Source organism: Agelaius tricolor, unplaced genomic scaffold (assembly GCF_023055355.1).
Source record: "Agelaius tricolor isolate 1412-34295 unplaced genomic scaffold, bAgeTri1.0.p SCAF_5, whole genome shotgun sequence".
Classification (NCBI taxonomy): Eukaryota; Metazoa; Chordata; class Aves; order Passeriformes; family Icteridae; genus Agelaius; species Agelaius tricolor.
The window spans coordinates 30,031,147-30,043,631 of record NW_027269265.1 but is presented as its reverse complement, the minus strand read 5'-3'; the positions used below and the strand labels follow the sequence as shown (position 1 = coordinate 30,043,631).

At 33.4% G+C, this 12,485-nt stretch overlaps 1 long non-coding RNA gene across 1 annotated transcript in view; it reads right to left on the bottom strand.

Annotated features, from left to right (window-relative positions):
• LOC139590010 (uncharacterized) overlaps positions 1-12,485 on the bottom strand; it is a 220,134-nt gene that overhangs the window by 136,481 nt on the left and 71,168 nt on the right. The window contains exon 7 of the long non-coding RNA XR_011679195.1: positions 10,131-10,260. This is a non-coding gene — a long non-coding RNA (uncharacterized lncRNA). The remainder of the gene's footprint in view (positions 1-10,130; positions 10,261-12,485) is intronic.

The window sequence follows — 12,485 nt, the reverse complement described above, 5'->3', positions numbered from 1 at the left end:
ATGCCCCATGGCTAATTAAAACCCCCTTTCTCCTCAGGGTATTAGAATTAGAATTTTCTACCTTCTGAAAGACAAAACACAAAGGTGAAATTATTGCAGTCCTGCTACCTGAGGGTTAGTAACTGTATTTCTGTAATTCAAAACCAGATTTTATCTGTAAAGAATCTGCATTTGGAAGGAAAGATGCATTAAAAAAAATAAATAAATAAAAAGGATCAGGCATATCATCTGTGATTCTATGGGTTGTGACTTTATCTGACAGCTCACAGGAATGTCTCAGTAAACAGCAATCCAAAGAGAATAATAGATTCATAAACATTGAAGATAGAAAAGTCCATTTTGTAATGACTCTTTGTGGTGATGCAGTATTATATATTAGGCAATCTATTATTTATTGTTCCCCCATGTGATTTTTTTCTCCAAATTTACATTCTTCATAGATTTTCATTGAACAGGTCTAAGTTTATTCAGTCTGCTTTACCAGATAATAGAACAAATCTGTAATCAGCATCCTTCTCTGAAAAGATGACTTCATTGGACTCCAGAAATTTTTAACTATATTTGGTTTAGATTGGGTTAAATGAAAATAAAATAAAATTTACTTAAATGAAACACTCATTATTAGAAACTGAACACTGTGGCTAGGAAATACTGAAAAAGAAAATTCTTGCATTTATAACTCATTGTTTGTAGGATTAGCAACTCTTTTAAATACTAGCTTGATCTAGCTGTAGCAAGTGCATTGATGTAAATATAATAGGACATTCCTAAGGGGAATTGCAATTCCAAAAAAAATTCCATATTTACTACAATAAATGTTATGCCAAAAAATTTTATACCTACCAGAAACCTAGAAAATACTGTACCCAAAGCTAGAATACTGTTCCAGTACAAAGCATGCCTAATATATAACCTCCCAAATACACGCTATATCCCTAGTAAAGATATAAATTATGGTTGCAAATGAGACCACAAACAAAATTTTGCTCAAGGCATGAATCATAAATTCAAACAATAATCATCTCCTGCATGAGGCACAACTACTTTGTTTACTTCTTATACCCTGTTTCCTAAACATGAAGATGAAAGTAGGTCAAGTAAATTTAGCATCTTTTCACATGAAGTATGTTATGATAGCGGGTGGCACAGCCTAATTTACAATTACATGAGTTTACATGAATATGAAAATATGTGTTTTCACTGTGCTGTGTCATTACACATATTGACATTTTACTCACAATGACACAGAATCATAGAAAACACCCAAGATTTGGAGTAGGGAGGGAGCAGAAAGGGAGAGAAATATTTACCATAGTTGCAGCCTGAACAAAATATCCATGTATTAGGAAAGAACTTCATATGATGTTGAATGTTATTTTATAACTGCTTGCAGGTATGTTTATGCAGTGAGTTACAAGGGAAGAGGAGGGAAACTGAGAAATAAACTGTTTTATTTACTTTCTAAAAAGTTTCACATTTGTTGTACCTATTAACCAAGAAAAAGCTTTTCTGAGAAAATTTCAAAATTTAACAGCTGTGTTTCTTTACATTGGATCAATATGTAAAAGAAACTTTAAATCAAAAGTTGTAATCTGAAATTTTGTTGTTCATTATTCTGCCATGAATTTTCAAGTACGATTAGTCTGGGAAACTTACTTGAAATAAATGTTTTGGTTTATTATAATGATTTTCTTTTATGGAAGGAAGAAGGATTTTGGTGTGGACAAAGAACATTATTTCTGGAACAAACAGGTTCCAAAAAAAGTTTCTCATCAGTTGTGGATGAATATCTTGCTGAGACATTTGTCTATCAAGACTAGAATATGGCTTGTTGTGTTAAACTAAGCCTTCCTATTTATCCAACTTTAATGGAATAAAAGGAATGTCAAGCAACATAAATTCTTTTTTCAAAGAAGCATCCTTGTCTGCATATATGGCTGAATGAATAAGCCTATTTAATAAAGAAAAGGAGAAGAATGAGGGATGGTCATATACCAGGAATTGCTTCCACATAAATTAGTAATTTTATCACATTAGTGTTTAACAAAATGCTGGGTTCTAGTATATATTCATATTGTCCCAAGTCTAAGTCTATCAGAAACTGCAAAAAGAGTGGATTTCTTATTGAACCACAGGGTTTAAATCTTCAACTCAACAAGGTACTCTGAGATTCATTCACGATCCAGGAACAAGTCACACATTTGAGGTAAGCATGAGGTGAAATGCCTCGCTGAGGTACAGGCACTGACAACTTTCTGATCTAACACAGCCTGTCTCTTAAAGTGTGCTGAATTCCTGAAGAAACTTGTCCATTTTAAGAGGGATCCCATTCTAATTAGGTTTCATTATGATTTGTTGCATTATTTGAATATGACACAGTGTTTTGAAATTTGGAGTGAAGTGTTTTTGCAGTTGAGACCTTGTCTGCAATTCCAACCAAAATCACTTTTTTCCTGTCAAATTATAAAATTCTAAAACCAGGGAAATATAACTTTAAAATGTACCTTAAAAAAAAAAGGCAACAAATCTTTTCTTCTAGTTTGATCAGAATAATCCCAAATAACTAATGAGAAATAAAATCATATCTTTGCTGTGTTTGCCACAGTAAAACTAAACACAGATTGAACTAAAACTAAATGCAGATGAACTAACACAAAGTTTGGCTGTTTTTAAGACTTTCCCAAATACTATGAACCAAAACTCTCTCTATATACTTTTATGAGTGAATAAAGGTAAATAATATTACACAGTTGTATTATATTTCCAGTGTCTGAGTAACTTCAAGAAAGTCTTTTAAAAAGAAAAATTGTTGAAATCAGATGTGATATTCTGTAATACCTGTCTTAAAGAAGAGATTCTGTCGTGGGCTCCTTCCTTTTTCATTTGCAATTGTTTTACATGTCCATGGCAATTCCAACAATTACTTGCTAAAAAGAAGAGCACCATTTGAATGCTGTGCTTTTACTTCTTTTTGCAATGAGGCAGCTGAAAACAAGAAGTAGCAACAAAAGCTGAGAAGTCACTGCCTTTTTGGACAACACATTCTTTGCAAATCACCATTTGAAAATCATAGATAATAGTGATTTTTTGACATTGTAAAAGAATACACTCAGCGTGTAAAAGAATACACTCTACAGGCTACTAGACTGGCCAAAAGAAATCATACTTTGCAAGTAGGAGAATTAAATCACTAAATAGCAAATAAAGTAATTCTAAATATATTTACAAAAGCTGCAGGATACTCTACATGCTGAAAAATGGCATGGCAAAGTTATTTATCAGCTGCTTGCTATCCCAAGTTATTTGTAAATAAGAACTGACTCTGAGGCTTTGGAATAAATAATGGTATAGAGTCAGTACCCAACATATAGTTATGTGGTATTCACAGCATTATCAATTTAGTACCTTGGCAAAATAAACCTCAGTAAACATGCTTGTCTGTGTTAAGAAAGCCAAAAGAATTGTGAAATGTGTTGGCATTTTTACTGCTGCTGACACTTGTTCACTAGTTACTCACCAAGATACATATTTCAGCCTGACCACTGAAAAGCTTTCAAGGGTGAACAGCTTTCAGCCACAGTACAGAACTGTGGCTCTACGCTGCTGAAAGCTTGTATTTCACCTCTGTACTGAGCTTTGCATGTGTTCTAATTCCTTCTCCTTCCAGGATCTTTCCTAGCTTCACAAATGTCTTCATAGAGAAAATGTACCAGAAGCAGCAAGTATTAGAAGAGCAAAGGTTAACATTTCCTCCTATGGAAAACCATAGCAATGACATTTTACCCTCACAAAGCATTTGCCTCTCTGCAGCCGACTTATTAAAGTGCATGTATTCATGCTAAGTACCTTGATATCTAAATTCTTTCTAAGCTTTTTCTTTCAATAGAATACTCAAGTCTACAGCCAAACCTGGCCCTGGTCAGTAACCCAGGAAGACAGATTGATGCAAAAACCTGCTAGCCTGGGCTAAACTGCTGCCAGTTAAGGTGTAATGTCACCCTGGGGGAAGCAATGTATTCCTTCAGCCAGCTTGCAGATACTGAGAGATCTTCATATCAGACTTACAGAGATTTGTTTACCAGAGAGAATTCCTTTTTCCTTATTTAACCCACCAAAAGTAGTCTAGATCTATTTCTGGGTCAATAAAACCCACACAATTTCAAGAAGACATTTTCCTTGTCAGCAGATGAACATTGGACAGTCACAGCAGACCCAAATAACAGTGTCTACAATGACAATTATAAAGAATGTTTCATTTTGAGTATACAAATTTAAGCAACAAATTCCTCATGGCTTTTCTCAAAATTATATCTACCCCTATACTGAAATAAATAAGAATAGATGAGTGCTCAACACTTCCATAATACATTCCTCCTAAGCCCCTTTCATTACGAATGTATTTCTGGGCTTACATTCAGCACAGGCATGCTGGTTTTACATTAAGGGACTTTTCCAGAGAGTTCTTCTTGGCCAGGAAATTTTAAAATGTGAATTTGAAATTTCCATGAAATACTACTCTCTGATGTCTTCCCCATATCCACTTTTGTTTGTTTGTTTGTTTGTGTTGGTTTTTTGGTTGGTTGAGGTTCTTTTAAGATCAGGGCTCCCAAATGCATTTTGTTGTAATGGCCTGAATCAAGATATATCTTTTGCAGGGCAAGAAAAGAGAGGAATAATTAACAAGTAAATATGATATACCTTACATGAGCTCCAAGCAGAATTTTTATTAATTTTAAAACCAAATAAGGGGGGAGGGGGTTGGTTGGTTTGTTTGTTTGCTTTTTAATCAATATGCCTAAGCCCCCAACACTTTGTGCATTTCTCCTATACAGAACACAGAACAATACAGTTCTCTCCAGTCAAACAGAAAGGTCAGATAGATAGTTATTGCCTGTGCCAAAGTGGTGACAGACTAAACTAATAGGTAAGAATTTAAGAATTTTTAGGTTGGACTACAAGTGAAAGTTAATGTTGCTCTATAGTTATCAAACAGGTTTTTTGCTAATATGTGAGAAGCTATGATGCATGACTAGCATTTGGGCACTTTCTAAGGGTCTAAGAGCTGCCATTGAATAGACCATTGATGCCACTGAATAGTCAATGCAGCTTGATAAAAAATAATAAAATTAATAAAGAAAGATAGAGAGGAAATACAGAAGAATTGAGCCATAACATATTTAAGGTTTTGTTAATTGCAAAAAAAATAAGGACTTAAATTTTCAGGAGTTTTTAAGAAATATAGGTCAAATCCAAATCATTTCTGAAATATGCATATTTATAAAATTTCTCAGGACATCTATTTGCTAATAGAGCTTTGAATTTACACATTTTGAAAAAAAATACACTAGTTGAGTCATCTCTTTATTATTCTTCCCTCCTTTAATCTGCTCAGCAAATGTTAATAAAAGTCCAGACTACTTCTAAAGCACAAACTCCCAAAACTACCCCTACTAAAGTTTTGAGCTTTGAAGATTTAATTTACTTAAACAATAAGGAATGAAACCTTGTAACATACTGAGCATTAAGCTAAAGACAGGAGCTGACCTTTAAAATGGCCAAGTGACCAAGCCCTTGGCATGACTGCAGAGGAGTGCAAGCAGTTTTTCCCACAACAGTAGCAGTGGTTATACATCAGGATGTTCAAAGTTTGTGTTTAAATCTTATTTTAATTTTCCCTATTTTTAAAGAAACCCCTATGAATTCAGGGAAACTGATTATAATGAAAATCGAAAGTTGTCTGAAAACCACATCTTTTAAATAACTAGTCAGCTTTTGTCACACATGAGTCACCTTCATTACCTGTGTCACCAGCAATTTACAAATCTTTCACACACCTGAAGCATAATATATGAGATTTTTATTCATATGTGGTATCTTCTAATGCAAATCTGTCTTCAGTGTAAAACCAGGGCTTCTGTGCTGTAGGTGGAAGGAAGGGTGAAAAACACTCTACCAACAGATAACCATCTGGCAGATTCCCTTTCTCTCTCTGCTATCTCCATGTGATTTTTATCACTTTACAAAATGTCATTAAGCAAACAGAGACGACCACAAGCAAACCTTTAGTTTCACAAAATCATGTTTTATAAACTGTTGAGAAACACTGACATGTAATGAAACCCTATTCCCTATATGTCTTCCTCTCTGTAAATGATTTCTTTCCCTCTCTCCATGTATAAATAAACAGAAATGTGTCTGTGTATTTGCCGTTTGGTCTTTTTCTTTTTCTCTTTCTTTTTTTTTTTTTTTTTAATTTGGTCATCATAATCAAGGGCTATTACAGCAATAGATCTTATCTTTAGAATGGGAATCCCCTTGCACCTTCAGTTCAGATTTTTGTTTATGCTTGGCTGCAATTGTGGCTGTTTATGATAGTTTTAGGTCAGCCATGACAGACTATGGGTGACACTAAATAAACAAGCTGGGAGTCTGTGACTAAGAAGGAATGATACTGGTTCTCAGAGTTTGATTTTCTCTGGTTAATCAACAATTTGTTCAGAATAACTCATTGTGAAAAGTAGCTGTTTGCTAGACTACACATATTATGCTGTAAGGTCAAAAAAAAAAAATTAAAATCCCCTCACAACTCACATAGGCAAGCAGAAGGAACAAATCATGCTCAGTCTTGGTTTGGTTATAGTAGGCTACAGAATTTATTTGTTTATTTAATTTATGTTCAGTTATTTCTTCCTGTCTCCTCCCTTCCTTCTCTCAGTTACATTCCAAGGCAGTAAGTTGATCTGAACACAGTCTGTCGGGAAGTAGATAGGACAATTCCTTACAGCCTGCTCAAGGGGGATAAAAATTCAATTACTAATTTACTAACTGTACTTATGGAAGAAGAGGTAGAATAAGATCCCATGAGAAGGGGTAAAATATCCCAATCAAATGGATACCTGCTCCAATTCTCTGGATTTTACTGTCTGTATTGAAAGAATTTACACATTTCTTACAACTCCTGCTTCTACAGTCATATCATTATGTTAGTTTCTAAACTCAGTTTTTATTCACTAATTTTTTTTAATGTATCGCTTGCCTCCATGTTCATGGAGGAAGCCCTTAAAAATGTGTACCCTAAGGCTGAAATGCCAACACAATAATAATACTAAAACCTTATTTTTATGCATTTATTTTTAAACTTCAGTAATTTTAAGTCAGTCTTGCGATTAGGAAGAATATGAGAACAGACTCTTTTAAAGCCTGAGGCTGGTGATGCTGCCTACCTGGGATTATGAAAGTATTATAAATTCTCATTTTTAATATGATGTTTTTACCTCGAATAATAAAGATTCAAACTTAATGTAAATTACAATAAATAAATTATTTTAATGCAATTTTGACTTGTTTAAAATTTGGCCTGGAAGTCCAATGCAGGCTGAGAGTCAGCCATTGAGCTAGCCAGGGGTAAGTGCAGTTTCAAGTGCACAGACATTCCTTTCAGAAACCAAAAACATCATACTGCACATCTTCTTGCAAAACTTTCACAGATTAGTGAATAGTTAGAAAATCTACTGTACCTAAACTTCCATAGAAGTGGACTTTCTGAAACTGGATTATCTGTTATGTGCTGGTAAATGAGAAGAAACTTATGTAAAGAGGTTTCCTAGCACCTGGGAAGATGTAGGTGTCCTGTTTATAATTCAACTAACATGGCTCACCGAAGTATGAGCTAAACTATTTCATAAGCACACCTTGGTCATAGCATCCTGATGCAACAACTAGTAGCTACCCAAACAAAAACATGGAATTGAATGGAAGCAGTGTAAATATTATTTTCTTGAGGCTTGCCTACTGCCAGAGTATATCCTGATCCCGTTGAAAACTAACTACCAGGTTATCAGTGTCCAAGTTTAACATTGCCTAGGGTTATTTTATTTTTAAATTGCTTCTATATCCACCAGAATCATCTTAGCTAAGCCTTCAACAACCCAGGCCTTTAGAATCAAACCTTAGCCAGCACTACTATGGTTTAATTAGCTGCGCATTTGCCTCCTGGCCAGATCCAATAAATATGCATGTATTGGCACAGCTGCATCTCAGCATGCATACTTAAATTAAAAATGTTTCCTTTGATGCTCTGGCAATCTTGGCATTCATTCACTTTGCCAGAAGCAGTATCAAATCACAAAATACTTGTCCAGTCATCATCACAATGTACCATCATGAAAATGTGTTACCAGTTTAGCTGCTCATATTACATGCGCCGTAAACTGAAATTCTTCATGCTTACTGTACAGTTATGGAGAAGGATGCTCCCATGTTTCTCATGACTGAAAAGTATTCCCATATGCCAAATAAGATGAAGCTGGTCAAACAACACCTGTCTTCTATTGAGATTACTTGCACTAATTTATATTGAAAGTGTTATTTTCATAACTTCAGTTGCATTTTCAATTTAAAAGATGCAGAATTAATTTGTTTTGTTTTCTCCACTTGACATTAGCAGCTTTATGGAACAATGACCTTGCTAGTCACTGATGATGAATTATTAGCTATTTTTAAAAAAAAAAAGGAAAATTGAATTTTATACAGTTTTTTTAAAGGACATACTGAAAGGGTGTGCAGTGGGATACATTTCTTTCCACTCTTGACCTCTCCACACTAAACTCCAGTCTAGTCACAGAGGCAGGGGAGGTAGTACCTCTAAGACAGACATGTATAGTTGTCACAGCAATAGGAATTTCAACCAACCTGAAATTACTAAGCAACACAGTATGTGTGGGTGGCAAGGAGTGATCTGAGGAATATTAGGGAAAAGGATCAGATGAGGGCTTGCAACCAGAATTCAAAGCACTTTCTTCTCTTCCTACTGAGATACCCTGGGAATTCAATATATCTCTTCTATAAATACTTAACATGCTTCAAGTCCACAGTGGAAATCCATCAGCTTAAAAATTTGTGCTATCAGAGAGCATGTAAAGGAACTAGATAGTCACTTTCTCTGAAGATGGTTAAGGTATCCTGTTATTTCTTCTGAAATCTAGCATAGCTGATGTTTATTTTTATACGACCATTAAATGCAGACAAATAAAATCCTTACAATGAGATCCTTCATCATGCTTATCAGGAATTCTACTTGCAGACTGGGGAAAAATCTTTATTGAAACCGTTGGCTGCTTGAAGTTTTTCAAATCAGAACACAAACAAAAGAGAGAAATAAAACTCTCCTTTCGCAGTACAATTCTCAATCTACCAGAAACAAACCCAGAGCTTTCTCTCAATTTATGGAGCTAAATCTACTATGGTAAAACCAAAACAAAGAAACATATATTGGTCACCACATTAATTAAAAATTATAACCACTATCTGTTAAAATATCTTTTTAAAAAATCCAATACCACACTGTACATCTGCTAAAATCACCATTGTTTTTAAAATCTAGTTGTCAAAACAGGTTTGCACATGGTTTGATGCCTCCTTAAACATCACCTCTTTGAAAGTTAAAAGTCCATTGGAGAGAAAATCTTTTTGCACTGAGATAGCAGGTAGAGACTTAGATATCTCAAAGATATAATTGCCAAAATTGAATTTTCTCCGGAGCATTAAAGGTTATTCTGAGGAAGAAAATGAAGAATATTCTTTTCTGAGAAACACAGTTGGATTAGGACTGAAAACTAAACTTAATTTTTCAGCTCACTTAAACTTTAGAAGTGCCAATGAACAGTTCCATAAAATAGAATGTTTTGCAAGCCTTACATGTGCTCTGTGTTCCTGTAAATCAAGAACACCTATTTTTTAAGATTGTAAATGGTCCCATACTGTGCAGTGAAATACTGAATGATACTGGTAGAAAAATAATTAATAAGCTTTAAGGAAAACACCGGGATTTCATATGTAGGGTTTTGATTTTTTTCTGCTTCAAATTTTCCTCAAAATTCCAAATTTTAAAATTCTTATTGGGAAATAAAATCCCAATTCAGGATAATTAAAATATTTTATTATGATAAAATTGGGGTTTCTCATTAATACAAAAACAGTGTAATGCTAAATTTTAAATACTATTTTCTCTGATACACAGAAAATTGATTAAATTTTTAAATAAACAGTTTTAAGTAAAAGAGCAAAAGAGAAAAATATTGGCTTTTTTGCAAGAAAACTTAAGGGAAAGAGGTTTGTTCCTCTGAACTTACTTGAAATGAGTTGAATTGCACTTTCTGATGGAAAATTTCCAGAGAAAATTTCTCATCCAGGATAAAAACAGGTGCTTCCTCTGAACTGTATTTCCATGTTTAGGTTGATTTTCTTGATGTTTTTTTGTTCCTGAATATACAAAATAATAAAAGAAATAATCCATTCTTTAGGAATCTCCAGGAGGGTATTAAATTAAGCTAGCAGCACTGATACTTCTATTCATGTTGAAATAATTAACAATTCAAGGATATTAATGATGTATTGTATGGGTATTTTAGACTGGGTAGGATGAAAGAAAAACCCCTTTGGTGACTCTTGCTCCTACTAAAATTTAATTACCTTTACTTGCTGACCTCATGTTTTATGTAACAGTACACTCCAAAAATGACCTCATAAACCGTTACTTAATATAAAGGTAAAGTCTTCTTCTTCTTTTTTTTTTACAAACCAGCACAGCATAAATGGGGTTTTTTTTAGGGTTTTTTAAAACTATTTTTGCAAAGTATTCTTATAATAGCTAACATAATATATTCCAGCATTACCTATGGGACCAACTGAATTTAATTGAAGTCAGAATGCCTCACTTTGACAAGGTCACTTTTTAAAAGGTATCATTGCACAAGATTTTTGATTTTTCTTTTCTGAACCACCTAAAATCTCTAAAATCATGGATGAAGAATTATATCTTTGCCATCAAATATTAGTAAAGACAAAAGTGAAAATGTTACCATTGACATAAAATTTATGGATTATGATGATCTGTACTAAATGTGGAAGGCTGTACCTCACAATTAAAAAAATAAAGGTAACTGCGGACAAAGAACATCAGTTTTCAGTAGACACTTAATTGTTTAATTCAGTAGAAACTTAACTGTTTAATTTTGCAAATTTAGAGAGGTAGGGTCAAATTCACCCCTGATTTCACTGTAATCATTGTTGAATGTAGGCTGCTGTTTTACCTCCTTAAAAGAAACAGAGGAAATTAATCAGATTAAAATCTCCAAACAATTTGAATATCAGAATAAAAGATATGACATAATGTGTTTTACCTTCATTTAATCACATTAAATAAGATAAATATAAGAGCTAATAAGCAGGTACTGAAACTAAAAGGTCTCAAGATGGAAATGGAAGCATTTTTAACAATAAAGCATTTAGCTATTCAAACATACTGTCAAAGATGAGGACAATTTTCAACACCTCAAAAATATTACCAAAATTCATCTGCAAAAGCACAGCATCTGTCGGAAGTACCCTACACTCTTAGATATTAGGAAAATAAAGTATTTTACATTGACATAAAAGAATCCTTATAAAAGCCTGTTTTGAAAGGAAATATGGAACAATCTCTCCATCTGATATATAAAAGGAAAATCAAAGATGTTTTGAATTTTTTGCACTTTTTTTCAAAGTTGTCTCTTTTTATACTACTTCTTTTGTTCATTTTAGCAATAGAAAGAACAAGAATAAAGAGGAAAGGAAAAATAACTGGGAAATAAAGTAAATCAAATTAAAGACTGCAGGGAAATATTTTTAATACAATTGCTTTTCTGAAAATGTAGCATAAAATACACAATTTTTAAAATTAGACTTTTAGCTGGATTTAAAAATGGAGTAATAATTCAGAATTCCAGAGAATGACAAAGAGAAACAAATTTCCTAGCTGTTTTACTAGAATAAATATGATGAAGAAATAATCCCCTGGGGAAGGTGTTTTCTGAAAGTCAAAGAAATTTTTTAAAATTTTCCTTTCTGGTAAGATAATTTCACTTCATATGTGGGTACCTAAATGCAGTTTCTGAAAACATGCAAGTAACGCCTATTATTTTGCTACATTTTATATACAAAAAAATAGACCAATGAGGCAGCAAGTACCATCAACAACTAAAAACCTCATTTTTGGACATCTTTCAGTGGCACTTTTCATTTTTTCTGGGAGAAGAAGTCACATATATGTCAATATAGCTCCTCTTCAATATATTTAAATCAGAGGAAGCATGGTTAATTTTTTAACTGAAGGGAAAGAATTCTCCATGGAAACATTAGAAATTGAGGACCTCAGATATTCAAACTTCCTTGGGCAAAATTTTTAAAATTGAGTCTTATATTTAATGCATTTCTGTGTATTTCTAAGGCATGCACATATTTGTCAAGAGGTCAGGAATCTTCTAAGCCAAACAAATCAAAGAACATAGCTAGGCATTGACACACATTGCAAACCATTAAACAAATTCCAACACACAGTTTTGTATTCATGAAGCTAAGTTATATTTTCATAGATAAAACTACTATATCTGATATTTTCTGAACATTATTATGTGCTTTAAGGCTAGTATCCATTAGTGTGTATGCAA